The sequence below is a fragment of the Berghia stephanieae genome, chromosome 11, assembly GCF_034508935.2.
Source record: "Berghia stephanieae isolate SIO BIC M18660-M18661 chromosome 11, UCSD_Bste_1.3, whole genome shotgun sequence".
NCBI classification, from domain to species: domain Eukaryota; kingdom Metazoa; phylum Mollusca; class Gastropoda; order Nudibranchia; family Aeolidiidae; genus Berghia; species Berghia stephanieae.
This window is the reverse complement of record NC_088370.1, coordinates 22,470,789-22,485,788: the sequence shown is the minus strand read 5'-3', so window position 1 is coordinate 22,485,788 and position 15,000 is coordinate 22,470,789. Positions and strand designations below refer to the sequence as shown.

At 35.7% G+C, this 15,000-nt stretch overlaps 1 protein-coding gene across 3 annotated transcripts in view; it reads right to left on the bottom strand.

Annotated features, from left to right (window-relative positions):
• LOC144956906 (solute carrier organic anion transporter family member 2A1-like) overlaps positions 1–15,000 on the bottom strand; it is a 77,238-nt gene that overhangs the window by 58,804 nt on the left and 3,434 nt on the right. The gene's annotated exons all lie outside the window — the stretch shown is intronic.

Here is a 15,000-nt window from a genome sequence, read left to right as displayed (position 1 = left end):
TAGTTATATTAGCAAAATGTTGTTTTTCATTGCTGTCCAATATTTCTTATCTACGAGGGCTCTTTCATAATTAACCGAAAAACGCCTGTAAAATCCGCGTTTTTTATGCTATCAACAAAATTCTTGCACGTGTTCATACCTTGACTCGTCCTTCATTTCTCTACGTAACAGCCAAGTCTGTCGACACACTTCTGCCAACGCCGCACCATGGAATAGATACCCTCTCGGAAGAAATTTCCGTCAAGGTTTTGTAGCCATTTCCGCACATGGTCAACAAGCTCTTCATCGACATCAAAGCGCTTTCCTGCCAGCTCACGTTTCAGTGGCCCAAAGAGGTGATAATCAGATGGTGCGAGGTCTGGACTGTGTGGTGGGTGTGGCAAAATCTCCCATCCATATTTCTCTAGCCAACCTTGCGTCACTCGTGCTGTGTGGGGTGTAGCGTTGTCGTGTTGCAAAATGACCCCGTTGGTCAACTGCCCTGGGCGCTTTCTGCGAATGGCCTCCCTAAGCTTGTCAAGAGTTTGGCAGTACCTTGCAGCATTGATTGTTTCTCCAGGTTGTAAGGTTTCGAACAGAATAACACCACGACTGCCCAAGAAAACAGTTCCCATTATTTTCTTTGCTGACCGCATGACTTTGAATTTCTTCGCGACAGGTGAGGATGGATGTTTCCATGTCATCGAATCTTGCTTTGTTTCTGGGGTGCAATGGTGCAACCAAGTCTCATCACCGGTGACTATGCTGTCAAGAAAAGTCACATCGTACCCTAGAAAGTCTCCGCCGGCATTGGCAGTATGCCCGTGAACCCTGCGTGAGCTCTTGCTTCTTCTCAAAAGTTCCCTGCAGATGTCCAATCTTTGTTCTTTATGATTGTCTGTCAATTGCTTAGGAACCCATCTTGCGCTGACTTTTCTGTAGCCAAGTTCATGAAATACAATTCTATGGGCAGAAGTTTCCGAAATTTCAAGACTGCTTGCAATTTCATGAAGTTTCAACCTCCTGTCTTGACGAATAAGCTCATCAACTTGCTTCACATTGTCTTCTGACGTCGCAGTTATCGAACGCCCTCTGCCTTCCCTGTCTGTCAAGTCGGAATGGCCGGCTTCAAACAAATTACACCAGTGATAGACTTGTGTACGGCTTATAACATGCTCACCATATACACTCTGAAGTTCTTTATGAATTTCGGTAGAATTCGGACTTTTGGCGTTCAAAAAACGTATGACAGCTCTGATTTCCTCCTTTGACCAAGTTTCAAGGTGGGCCGCCATCTTTAAAATCGTCTAGAAATTCATTGTGCAAAATGATGCACTTCATAATTTCTGGGAATATCCGTAAGGAAATATGGAATATCATGTCGTTTACAGAATTAAAAAATCTCCACTGGTTGCTGAGAAATGGGCATTTTTCGGTTATTTCTGAAAGAGCCCTCGTAGTAACCACTCAAATGCTGTACTTAGGAATAACTTGGATTTAAACAATTTGGTCAGGGAGCTCGTCCTTCAAATATATTTCGCGAATTCCCAGATTTGAGCGTTTTTTGCCAAGATGAGGGTCATTTATACTGATCGATATTTGAAAGACGAGTTTTCTGGCCAAATTTTTAATTACGTGTTTTTCCAGAGTACGACAGGTAATTGGTGATGATGATTATGCTGATGATGATGATGATGATGATGATGATGATCATGATGATGATGATGATGATGATCATGATGATGATGATGATGATGATCATGATGATGATGATGATGATGATGACTAGTCACTGCTATCCAATTCAATTATTCCGATGATATGTCGAAGGCTTGATAATATGGTGTTTGTCAATAAATCTAAGGAGTGTTGAGCATGCATGATACTGTTATATCAACTGGAATCATGTTTGAGTACTCAATAAGTAGGCTTGAATGATAATAGTTTATTTACATCCCGTCAAAGTGGGATCTTGGTTTTCATAAAAACCTATTTAATGATTACCATAATATTATTATGACAAATAACGGAGATAAAAATAGCAACGGAGAGAAAGATAAAGTGAGTGAATGTGACTCATATATGAGGGAAAAACAACACAAAACAAACGACGTTTCGGCCTTTGGCCCCTTTTCAAGTATTATTTTAATATTTACCACAATGTTTGAGACAGTCTACATTAATGTTTCAGGCCTAATTAGCCATCGTCAGGACTGAGTTGGTTTGTTGACTGTTGTGGTTTGTTGAAGAAAAATGAGATGTGCAATACGTGTCCACATCGCCGGAAGTTCTTGTTAATCAACTACAAACCGGAACCACTTCAACAAACAACAACAGTCAACAAACCAACTCAGTCCTGACAATGGCTAATTAGTCCTGAAATATTAATGTAGACTGTCTCAAATATTGTGGCAAATATTAAAATAATAATTCGCTCCATTACTACATGTCGAGCACTTTTCGTACCATATTTGTATCAAACACGATTCAATATATATATATATATATATATTTTAAACATATATATATATATATATTGAATCGTGTTTGATACAAATATGGTACGAAAAGTTTATTTCTTATTTATATATTTGTATAGCGCCCAAACCGGTTGACTAATCAGCTCTAGGCGCACAAAATTGTAAAACATCATTAAAACATTTTTTGGACAGACATCCGTTTATACAAGCGCGCACACACACACACACACACACACACACACACTCACAAAGACACACACACATTCACCAAAACGTGCATAGGCATACAGAGAGTAAAAATATATGTTAACATGAATTATTGAATAAAAATCATATCAGGACATTTAACAAATAAGGCGGATGAAGGGAGATTATAATATTATGACATGAGAATTTTGATGTAACAAATTAATGTATATCTTATTAAAAGGATGTTTAATTTAATCTAGTGAGCTTCTGATAAGATGAGATTTCAATTTCATTTTAAAAGATGTCTGGGAATCCACAACCCCACTCCTAACACTGAATGGTAAAGAATTCCAGACAGCGGGAGCAGCATGAATAAATTCACGACCAGCATAGGTCTTAGATCATTTTTAGGAAGGCATAATCGTGATTGAGAGTTGGATCTTAAAGAGCGTGAGAAAGTGTAAACATTTATCAAATCTGATATATAGGCAGGAGAAGTTTCATTAATATGATTATAGCACATTACAGCAATTTTATATGTAATCCTAAATCTAACAGGGAGCCAATGTAAAGTCCAAAACAAAGGTGTGACATGATCACTTTATTTTCCTTTTCAAAACTAAATTTGCCGCTTGATTTTGAATGCGTTGCAGTTTGCCGAGGACATTATTTGGAATAGAATACATCAGCATGTCACAGTAATCAACGCTAGAAAACATCAAGTAAAAAAATGAGGGTTTGAGTAGATTTTTGATGTAAAAAATTAGCCAATTGGGAAATTCTTCAGAGCTCGACATATAAAGCCTTGCATGAATTATCGATATGGCAATGCATTAGAGTAAAGTAAACACCCAGATTTCTAGCTCTGTCAGTAAAATGGACTCGTTTCGTTTTCAATTGTAATAAAAATTTTATACTCACTTTTTATTAATTTGTTAGGATCACACAAAAGAACTTCCGTTTTTTCTTCGTTCATTTTGAGCCTATTTATTGTCATCCAGTTTTTCACATCGTCTATACAAATTTCCAGGTTTTTAATTAACGAATATAGTTCAGACAGATAGACATAGCTATACACCTGGGTGTCGTCAGCGTACATGTGGTAGCTGACCTCATGTTTTCTTATTATTCCTCCCAATGGTTGTGTATAGAGAGTATAATATAAAAAATTTCAGCGGATAAATCGCATATAAATACAAGGCGTGAATATGATATGTTGAGGTTTGGCTCAGAAAAAAAATTTAAATTATCTATGAGCTTCAAATTGTAAAATTCTTTCATGAGAATGACGTTGGATGGATATTAAAAGCGATGTAGTGAAAAAGCGAAAATCATGTAGAAAAACTAGCTCGCGCGACATCCGACGGGTTTTGCCAAAAAAACGCATATTTGGGTTCTTTAAAGGGAAGCAACTCATAATCTTTTGATGTGTAGCTTATAAAACATGGATTACCTCCCCGTGCATTTATAGTTTTCACGTCTCTGACGTATATCTCCTCCTGTTACAAAACCAAGCATTATAATGTCATGCTATAGTAGGATGACGGACTATCATAATTTCTCAATATGTCATTTTCTAGGGGTATGGGGTCATTTGTCAAATATTTCTCAGAATTTATTCCTTTAAATCGTCTGAAAAATTACTGTTATCACAGAAATAACGGCTATATGGTCTAGCGGTATGACACTCGCTTACTCGAAAGATCCTGGGTTTGAGCATCGCGATCGGCGCATTGTTGAGTCCTTGGAAAAGGCTCTTAAATCACATTCTCTCACCGTACTAGGTGTAAAATGAGTACCGGGCCGTTAACAGCGGTGTCTTTGTCCGAAAAATTCTAATCTCGCCTAACAGGCGGCATGTCCCGTCCTGCATGTTAAATGTTGCTTTGAGCACATTTAGTGGACATTGCTCTATATAAAGCTCAAAATAATGTATTTTGTCGCCATAGAGAGATTTTTTTTTGGATATAAGTATATTACTTGTAATACAAATTATTTTTTTTGACAGAAAATGTTGATCCGCAACCTTTTACAACTTCGTAAATGTTCTAATACGAATCCCATAAGCTAACCCTAAAAATCTCTCTATGATGACACAAAATGCTACAATGTTGATAAGAGGAAAAATATGGAGGACATTCTTTCATTAGGTATTGTCGAAATTCGCCACAAGATTGTTATACGTCTTGATATCAGACCTATGAATTATGACGCCAAACGGCTACCAACACAGTTAATGTCTGTTTTTTCTCCAACAAAAATTATAAGAATGACAGAATTATTAAAACCACCCAACATAGGTAAATATAATTTTTTAGAAACGACCGAACCCGTCTTTATACATCATCAATTTGCCCTCAAAACGATAGATAACACCCCAGTTATGTTTTTCTTTTTTTAATTTTATTTTATTATTTTTTATTTTTTTTTATATTTGTAAAGATGGGGGTCATTTAACTAGATTGATATTTGGAGAACGAGATTTCTGGCCACTTGTTTTTATTTTCTTCACAGTACTTAGTGCAGCTATGTGGTTTAGTGGTATGACACCGGCTTTCGGATCGGTAGGTCCCGGGTTCGAGCCTCGATCGGCGCATATAGTTGAGTCCTTGGAAAAGACTCTTTACTCAAATTGCCTCACCGTACTCAAGTGTAAAATGAGTACCTGGCCGTGAACAGCGGGGAAAAATTGCAATATCGCCTAACAGGCGTCATGTCTCGTTCTAAATGTTACGTGTTGCCCTGGAAAAGCGCTTTGAGCACGTTTAATGGATATTGCTATATAAAAGATCAAGCTAAAGTAATATAAATTTGTTTAAGTTTATATATTTTGATTTGAGAGAACTGCCTTTGTTGATTTTACTTGGGCTACAAAAATAAGCAACAACATCAACAACAACAACAACAACAACAACAACAACAACAAAAGCATATTAGAATTGTTAATAGGGAATGAGATTAGCAGAAGAGTAGCGTCCCTTGATTGTACGTCACCCATAGTCGTTGACGTCACCGGCGGAAAAGTTATTAGAGAGAGAACGTCATGTTGGTTGTGCGCATGCGTCTCTCGTCCTCCTGTAGATTTCAGGATTAATAAATAGAAGTGAATTTAAGGGGCGGTTTTGCTATAATTATTAGGAAAAATCCTTCCAAATAAAATCTATTTTGAGATATTGCTGGAAACCATTGTAATATCTTTATTACAGGCTATGTGGTCTTGTGGTATGAAACTCGCTTTCGGATCGGAAGGTGCTGGGTTCGAGCCTCGCGCTCGGCGCATAGTTGAATCCTTGGAAAAGGCTCTTTACTCACTTTCTCTCACCGTAGTCAGGTGTAAAACGAGTACCTGGCCGTGAACAGTGTTGTCTTTGTCAGAAAAATTGTAATATCGCTTAACAGGCGCATGTCCCGTCCTATATGTTAAATGTTGCTGTTGACCAGGGACCCCTTGTAAAGCGCTTTGAGCACATTTAGTGGATATAGCGCTATATAAAGCTCAATTTTATTTTATCTCGTTAATTCCGATATCAAACCAGATGGACGATACCCGTCACGATTACAGTCAATTGATGCAAATAACCACAATGATGATATAGCAGATATCAAGTGTCGGCTATGTAGATATCGAAGTCAACAATACTTGACCCAATTTACGTGACCTATAAACCCTCGCAGCACAATAAGAAGCCAGATTGGTTTATCCAATCCGGTGCTATTAATAATATAAATCTGCATTTAGTTAATTGAGAGTTCACACACACACACACACACACACACACACACACACATATATATATATATATATATATATATATATATATATATATAATCATGTTGGATACAAATATGGTACGAATAGTGCTCGACATGTAGCAATGGAGCGAATTATTATTTTAATATTTATCACAATGTTGGAGTCAGTCTACATCGATGTTTCAGGCCTTTTCAGCCATCGTCAGGACTGTGTGTTACATGAGTTTGGTTTGTTGTATGTTGTTGTTTGTTGAAGTGGTTCCGGGTTGTAGTTGATTAATAAGTACTTCCGTCGATGTGGACAAGTATTGTACATCTCATTTTTCGTGTTGAGTGTGGCTTCATGTTTGATTATAGTATATTTCTCTTCCAGGCATAAGCTACATTGTTTTGATGTTGGTGTGTATCCTGTTGCTTTAGATATAATTTTCCATGAAATGTTGTAGTCTAGTTTGTTGTCTTTTAATTTCCAAATATGTTCGCTGAGTTTTGTGGATATTTATATATAAACATTTCAAGTATAATTATGATTATTAAACTTCTACAACATTGTTTCAAGCGTCAGCTCTCATCGTTTCCGCATCCTGATGAGAGCTAACACTTGAAACAATATTCTAAAAGTTAAATAATCATAATTATACTTGAAATGTTTATAAATATCTCCTTTTATCAAAAAGTTGAGCACTATCATTTCATAGTTTTTGTTTTTATAATTTATATATATATATATATATATATATATATATATATATATATATATATATATATATATATATATATATGAAGGCTGGTTTTCCAAAATTCCATAGTCCATTTTTTCTACTTTTTTGAATTGTAAATTATATTTTAAGCATCAAATTACGCAAAAATCCCCATTGAATTGTGTGATTTTGATATTTAAATATGATAAAATAATAGACCGAATGAGAAAATTTAGGGGAAATAATCCTCAATATCTCAAAACGGGAAAAACCGATTTAGGGACTTTTAGAAAAACACTTTTATATATATATATATATATATATATATATATATATATATATATATATATATATATATATATATATATATATATAAGTATTTGGTATCGTTGATTGAACATAATGTCTCAGTACAATTTACTGATGGTCTACTAAAAAGTACTTAACCAAATTGTTAAGGGTGTTATTAGTCTGTGATAACAGTTACATTCATGTTAAGTGATAAAATAAACACTTAAAGTGGAACACCAGGGTCAATCGTGTTGTTGTGTTTTCTTGCTTTTTCTTTTTTTTAATGGTAATTTCAGATCTTTTAACTCGAATCATCCAATAGTTTACGATATAACTTAGAAGATTGTATACCCAGAGTTACTCTAAATGCTGCATTTAGATATATGATTTATTTTTCTTTTCTCTATCCCTTATTAGCATCTTCCTCCTCCATGCCTTCCTACTACTCCTCCTCTTCTTCCTCCTTCTCCTCCTTCTCATCATCCTCCTCCTCCTCCTCCTCGTCCTTCGTCTTCTTCGTTTTCTTCTACTACTACTACTTCTGCTTCTTCTTCTTCCTCTTCTTCTTCTTCTTCTTCTTCTTCTTCTTCTTCTTCTTCTTCTTCTATCTATCTCTTCTTTTTCTTAGTAAGATATCACTTTTTCTGACACTTATTATGATGAAGAGACAAAAAGAAAAGGGAATTGTTTATCCTAGACACCTTTTAACGAGCTTGTTGAGTGAAAATCTTTTATTAAAACGAGTGTTGATAACCCACTAACAACGTTATTTGTTTTTATTATTACACCGATTCTCATTCAAACCCATTTATTTATAAAACAAGGAATTCGTTTAAATTAAGATGAATGGAGGCAAATTAAATGAATTGAATTGAAAATGTCAACAATTGGCTATTAAGCTTGAAAGCAGGCCAACTAACTTCGCGGCGTTTGTGTGTGTGTTGAACCCGTAACCTCAATAAGTCGGGGAGAGAAGGCTATAATAATACAAGGGTTAGAAGCGATCTTTTTAGGGTCGTGGATAGCTCATACGGTAGAGTCACGATCTCCCCGGCCAGGCGGTGTTGTCGTACCAGTAAGGTCCCGGGTTCGAGCCCTCATCGCCGCCGCGAAATTATTATTTTCGATTGTCTTCTGGCACTTTCCTACTCACTTCATTTCTTGTTCTTAGCCAACAACAGAATACTATCCATTAAACGTGCTCCCTAGCCTATGGGGCAGTGTGTGGCTCAGTGGTACGGTCTTTGCTTCGTACCCAAAAGGTACCGAGTTCGATCACCCGCAGCTGGTGTGGCCTTGGCAAGTCATCTCGCCCTAGCTCAATTTGCGGCGCTGCACAGCGGCTGACGCCTGGGTTATTCCAGTCTTCCCTTGGAATAGACCCTAAAGACAAATTTCCCCTTGGGAATGAATAAAGGCAATTTTATTATTATTATGTTAATGTTATTAACAGAATACGAGGACAAGATCTCACGATCTGTAGGCGATATTATATATTTTCCCATAGAGACAACGCTATTAACGGTCCGGTACGGTGAGAGAACGTGAGTCAAGAGCCTTTCCCAAGGGCTTAACAATGCGCATCACAGAGCGGGACTCAAACATTACATCTTCCGATCTGAAGGCGGGTGTCATACCACAAGACCAACTAAATACAATAAAACATAGAATAAAATAACATTCCCTTTATTCATCCCCATGGGGAATTTTTTCTTTAGGGTCTATTCCAAGGGAAGACTGAAATAACCCATGCATCAGCCGCAGTGCAGCGCCGCAAAGTGAGCTAGGGCGAGGTGACTTGCTCAAGGCCACACAGCGCGGCGGGGGATCAAACCGTGGCCTTCGTAAATTTATGGCCTGATACTGACCAAAAAATGACGTCAAAATGCCAGTCTTTTGTCACAAAAGAAAACAAATCGTGAGTTGTATTCATTAGTTCAACCAATGAAATAACTTGTTTCCATGAGCTCTACTAACGACAACTCACTAGGCGGTGCAAAAACCAAATAATGACGTCGAACTGTCAGTCCTTTTGGATTTCAGTATCAGGCTATAGTATGCGCTTGGCAAAGAAGCTCATAACATTGCCATCCGGAAGTATAACGGACCAACACACAAAACTGTGTGTGTCCATGAACGTTTATAGTCAGATTAATACAGTTCAGTGAGCATTACTCAAAAACGCGGATGGCAAAAGCAACACCAAAGACCTGAGTGACGTCATCTTCGAACTATCTATAACATAATGATGGCTACGATCAAACTCGGTACCTTTCAGGTACGAAGCAAAGACCGTACCACTTGGCCACGCTATCTGCACAATCAGAGCCTATCGGTACCTCCCATACCCTAACGTTGGGTAACAGCTCATGTCATGTTGATCAACCGTATCACAAGCACTCTTCAATGGAAGAGGAGACGTCGTGTTCACGTGACAAGTGGTAAGTAAATAGTCCTTGACCCTCAGTTCATGACATGTGACTGAGACGGGCCATTTTCGATAACATGTAAATAGAGTTAATACGGTACATGAAAAATATATTGATAACAACATATAAAAAGAGGTGATACGACACAGTCAAAATATAGTGATAACAACTTATAAAAAGAGAACATACGGTACGGGCCAAAATATATTGATAACAACGTATAAAAAGAGGTGATACTGATATTGATAACGAATGAGATAAAGTGGTAGTGGCGTTGTTATTAAATGGAATCTTACATTCAATTTCACATTGTTATTTATTTCAAATAAATAGAGGACAATGACAACAGTAAATGAAAATATTACTCGTTTCGTTATCCCGGTAGCATGGTGGGGTGGCTTTGAAGAAGGAATTTTAAGAAAAAGAAGATAAAAATATTCTTGAAGTTTGAAGAAATGAAATTCTCTCTCCTGAATTAAGTCATTAATTCTATATTAAATTTATGATTATCGGGTATATTCTGTTGTAATACGCTTTGGATTTGATTGGTTACAAATGTGAACTGCATCCAGCATATCACTCACGTAGTGGTAGTAGTAGTAGTAGTAGTAGTAGTAGTAGTAGTAGTAGTAGTAGTAGTAGTAGTAGTAGTAATAGTAGTTGTAGTAGTAGTATTGTAGTAGTAGTAGTAATAGTAGTAGTAGTAATAGTAGCAGTAGTAGTAGTAGTAGTAGTAGTAGTAGTAGTAGTAGTAGTAGAAGTATCAGTAGTAGTAGTAGTACTAGTAGCAGTAGTAGTAGTAGTAGTATAGTAGTAGTAGTAGTAAATAGTAGTAGTATAGTAGTAGTAGTAGTAGTAGTATAGTAGTAATAGTAGTAATAGTAGTAGTATTAGTAGTAGTAGTAGTAGTAGTAGTAGTAGTAGTAGTGGTAGTAGCAGTAGTAGTAGAAGAAGTAGTAGAAGTAGTAGTAGTAGTAGTAGTAGTAGTAGTAGCAGCAGTAGTAGTAGTAGTAGTAGTAGTAGTAGTAGTAGTAGTAGTAGTAGTAGTAGTAGTAGTAGTAGTAGTAGTAGTAGTAGTAGTAGTAGTAGTGTAGATAGTAGTAGTATAGTAGTAGTAGTAGTAGTAGTAAGTAGTAGTAGTAGTAGTAGTAGTAGTAGTTAGTAGTAGTAGTAGTAGTAGTAGTGTAGTAGTAGTAGTAGTAGTAGTAGTAGTAGTAGTAGTAGTAGTAGTAGTAGTAGTAGTAGTAGTAGTAGTAGTAGTAGTAGTAGTAGTAGTAGTAGTAGTAGTAGTAGTAGTAGTAGTAGTAGTAGTAGTAGTAGTAGTAGTAGTAGTAGTAGTAGTAGTAGTAGTAGTAGTAGTAGTAGTAGTAGTAGTAGTAGTAGTAGTAGTAGTAGTAGTAGTAGTAGTAGTAGTAGTAGTAGTATAGTAGTAGTAGTAAATATGTAAGTAATATAGTCTAGTAGATATAGTGTATAGTGAGTAGTAAGTATAGTAATATAGTGTATTAGTAGTAGTAAGATAGTATAAGATAGTAATTGTAGTAAGAGTAATAAAAAATAAATATATATTATATAAACACACACACACAATGCACATAATCGCACACACACAAACACATCGTATTCACGTCCACACTAAATATACATACATGCATATAACATTTATACACACACATACACACACACACTTAACTAAATGTATACATGAGTGCAACACACATACATTCATACACACACACACGCACGTACGCACTCACGTATGCAATTTGCAATAATTCCTGGCATAATCTAATTTAAATACTTCCCAAAGAGATAAGTTTTCAGTTTAATTTCTAATTTATTAACGCTGGTTTCAAGTCTGAGTGACAGTGGGAGTGAATTCCAAGTGATGGGACCTACTTTACTGAATGATCTATCGCCAAAACGTTTAAGATTAGTTTTTGGAATTTGAAGGTGATACAATTTTGAGTAGTAGTAGTAGTAGTAGTAGTAGTAGTAGTAGTAGTAGTAGTAGTAGTAGTAGTAGTAGTAGTAGTATAGTAGTAGTAGTAGTAGTAGTAGTAGTAGTAGTAGTAGTAGTATGTAGTATTTTAGTAGTAGTAGTAGTTAGTAGTATAGTAGTAGTAGTAGTAGTAGTAGTAGTAGTAGTAGTAGTATAGTAGTAGTAGTAGTAGTAGTAGTAGTAGTAGTAGTAGTAGTAGTTGTAGTATTGTGTAGTAGTAGTAGTAGTAGTAGTAGTAGTAGTAGTAGTAGTAGTAGTAGTAGTAGTAGTGTAGTAGTAGTAGTATGTAGTAGTAGATAGTAGTAGTAGTGAGTAGTAGTAGTATAGTAGTAGTAGTATAGTAGTAGTAGTAGTAGTAGTATAGTAAGTAGAGTAAGTAGTAGTAGTATAATAATAATAATAATAATAATAATAATAATAATATAATAATAATAATAATAATATAATAATAATAATAATAATAACTTTATTGCATCCCAAAAAGGAAATTTTTTGTACAGACGTGTTATAATTTACATAATAATATAAAAATACAATGGAAATAGGATGTATAATATATGAAAAAGGAGTAGCTCCATTACCAGAGCTGCGCTTTATAATATGAATAATTTCAACACTGTAAAATAGTCCAAACTGTCACTATAAATTAAAAATTGAAAAGATTGCAAAACAAATAAATTAATAATTTAATATTTACATTTTTTGAAACTAAAAATGCGAAATAATTGTATAAAATGATTATTGCTTGTTGTTATAAAGCCTAATACTGGACGGCAGAAATGATTTTCGGTGTCTCTCTGTTTTTGTTGAAATAGAGAAAGGGCGACCACTTCTTTCTGACATAATAACTGATGGTCTTAGTGGATGATACTGGTCATTTAATATTTTAGTTATTTTATTTATACAAAATTTCTCGTATAAAAGATCTACATCGTCAACATCATTTATATAGCGTTTAATATATTTTTTAATATTTGAATTTATTTTGTTCCTTTCCACTGCTAAGCAATTGCCTCCCCAAGCTGTTATACAAAATGACAAAACACTTTCGATTACTGCTCTATAAAATAATGTGCAGAGGGTTTTATCTATTCTAAACTGAGAGAGTTTTGATAAAAAATATGTACGTCTGCACATCTTATGCCTAATTATTTTCAAGTGTTCATCCCACTTGAGCCTGTCATCAATTGTTACACCAAGGTATTTGTAGTGAGGAACTCGCTGGACGAATTGGTCCTTTAATTTTAACGGTTCTATCGGTTCCTTCACTCTCCTAAAGTCAATCACTAGCTCCTTTGTCTTGCTTATGTTAAGCTGTAGGTGGTGGGCATCACACCAAGACACAAATCTATCAATTTCTTGCCTATAAGCCACTTCGTTGCCATTTGTTATGAGGCCTTGAAGAGCGGTGTCATCTGCAAACTTTATCAAAGGTACACTCAGGTTTTGACTTCTAGAGTCATTCGTGTATATTGTGAATAATACAGGGGACAATACACAACCTTGAGGAGCACCAGTATTTATAGTTATACAGGAAGATATATTTTGTCCTAATTGAACATATTGTGCTCTCTCCGTAAGAAATTCGAGCACCCAAGCAATTATATACTTGTTTAGATTCAGACTAGTCAATTTTTGAACAACCAACTGAGGTTGCATTGTATTGAACGCTGAAGAAAAATCTGCGAAAAGCAATCTGCAATAGCTCTTAGCGTGATCTAGATGCCTGTAGATGTTGTTTGTAAACAGCAAAATGGCATCCTCTACGCCACGTCCTGGTTTGTAAGCAAATTGATGACTATCACTCAATGGCATAAACTGGTTCCTAATTTTAACAAGAACAAGTTTTTCTAAAGATTTCATGACTATTGAAGTCAGTGCAACAGGTCTGAGATCGTTCATAGATTCAAGTTTTTCTTTTTTTGGAACAGGAATAATTTTTGAAGTTTTCCAAATTTCAGGAATCGAAACGCATTGGAGGGACCAGTTAAAAATATGTGTATAAATGGGGGACAGTTGATGGGCACATTCTTTTAATAATTTTCCTTTCAATCCATCCGGCCCAGCAGCCTTCCTCTCGTTTAGTTTCGAAAATACGAATCTCGTTTCTTCTTCACTGACCTCAATAGTCATTTCATCTTCCAAAGCCCTGTCTAATTTATGTTTTTCATTTTCAATATCAAATTTGTTTGCTGTGTCAAAACGTGAATAAAATTTATTTAGAGTTTCAATTTCGATATCTTCAGATATAATCGTGGGCTTTGGATTATAGTTAACAGCAGTTTTAAGCCCCCGCCACGTGTCCCGTATATCCCCAGAAGAAAAGCATTTTTCAATTTTATTTTTGTACTTGTCTCTACAACTGGATATTACTCTCTTTATCTCTTTTTGTTTTGTTTTCAGATCTTTTTTGTTTCCACTAGTAAAGAGAGTTTTCTTTTGGTTCAATAAAAGTTTTAGATCTTTTGTTATCCAAGGCTTGTTGTTAGGATAATATTTTATTTCTTTTTTACAAGACACGAGCTGTTCACAGAATTTTAAATACTCACTCACACAGTCATTCAGCTCATCCACACTATCACATGATTCGATAAAAACATTCCAGTCAGTGCATTCAAAACAACCACACAAATCTTCACACACACTTCCGTTCCAGATCTGTACACTTTTCTTTACTGGTTTTACACGTTTAAAAACAGGGCGGTAGGTGGGGAGTAGCAAGAGCATGCAGTGGTCAGATAAACCCAATGGGGCACGGGGTAAACATTTGTAACTATTTTTAATATTACACAGGAATAAATCTAATGTTTTATTGTCCCTTGTCTCGCAGTCCACGTATTGATGAAGTCCCGGGAGAGTGAAATCTTTACATTGGTTAAAATCACCAGTGACCATCAATACGGCATCGGGCGACTTCATTTGAATGTCCTGTATTTCTTTCTTCAAAACATTTTTCGCTGTGTTGTTGTCTGATGATGGTGGAATGTAGACGTTGATGATGATGACATGAGTAAATTCCCGGGGTAGATAATAAGGTCGTGACGAAACAGTAATAAATTCAATATAATCGTCACAATACATTTTCTTTATTTGACAATTATTGGGGTGGCACCATTTGTTGTTAATATATGTGCACACCCCACCCCCAGTTCGTTTATTTACATTAGTCCGATCTC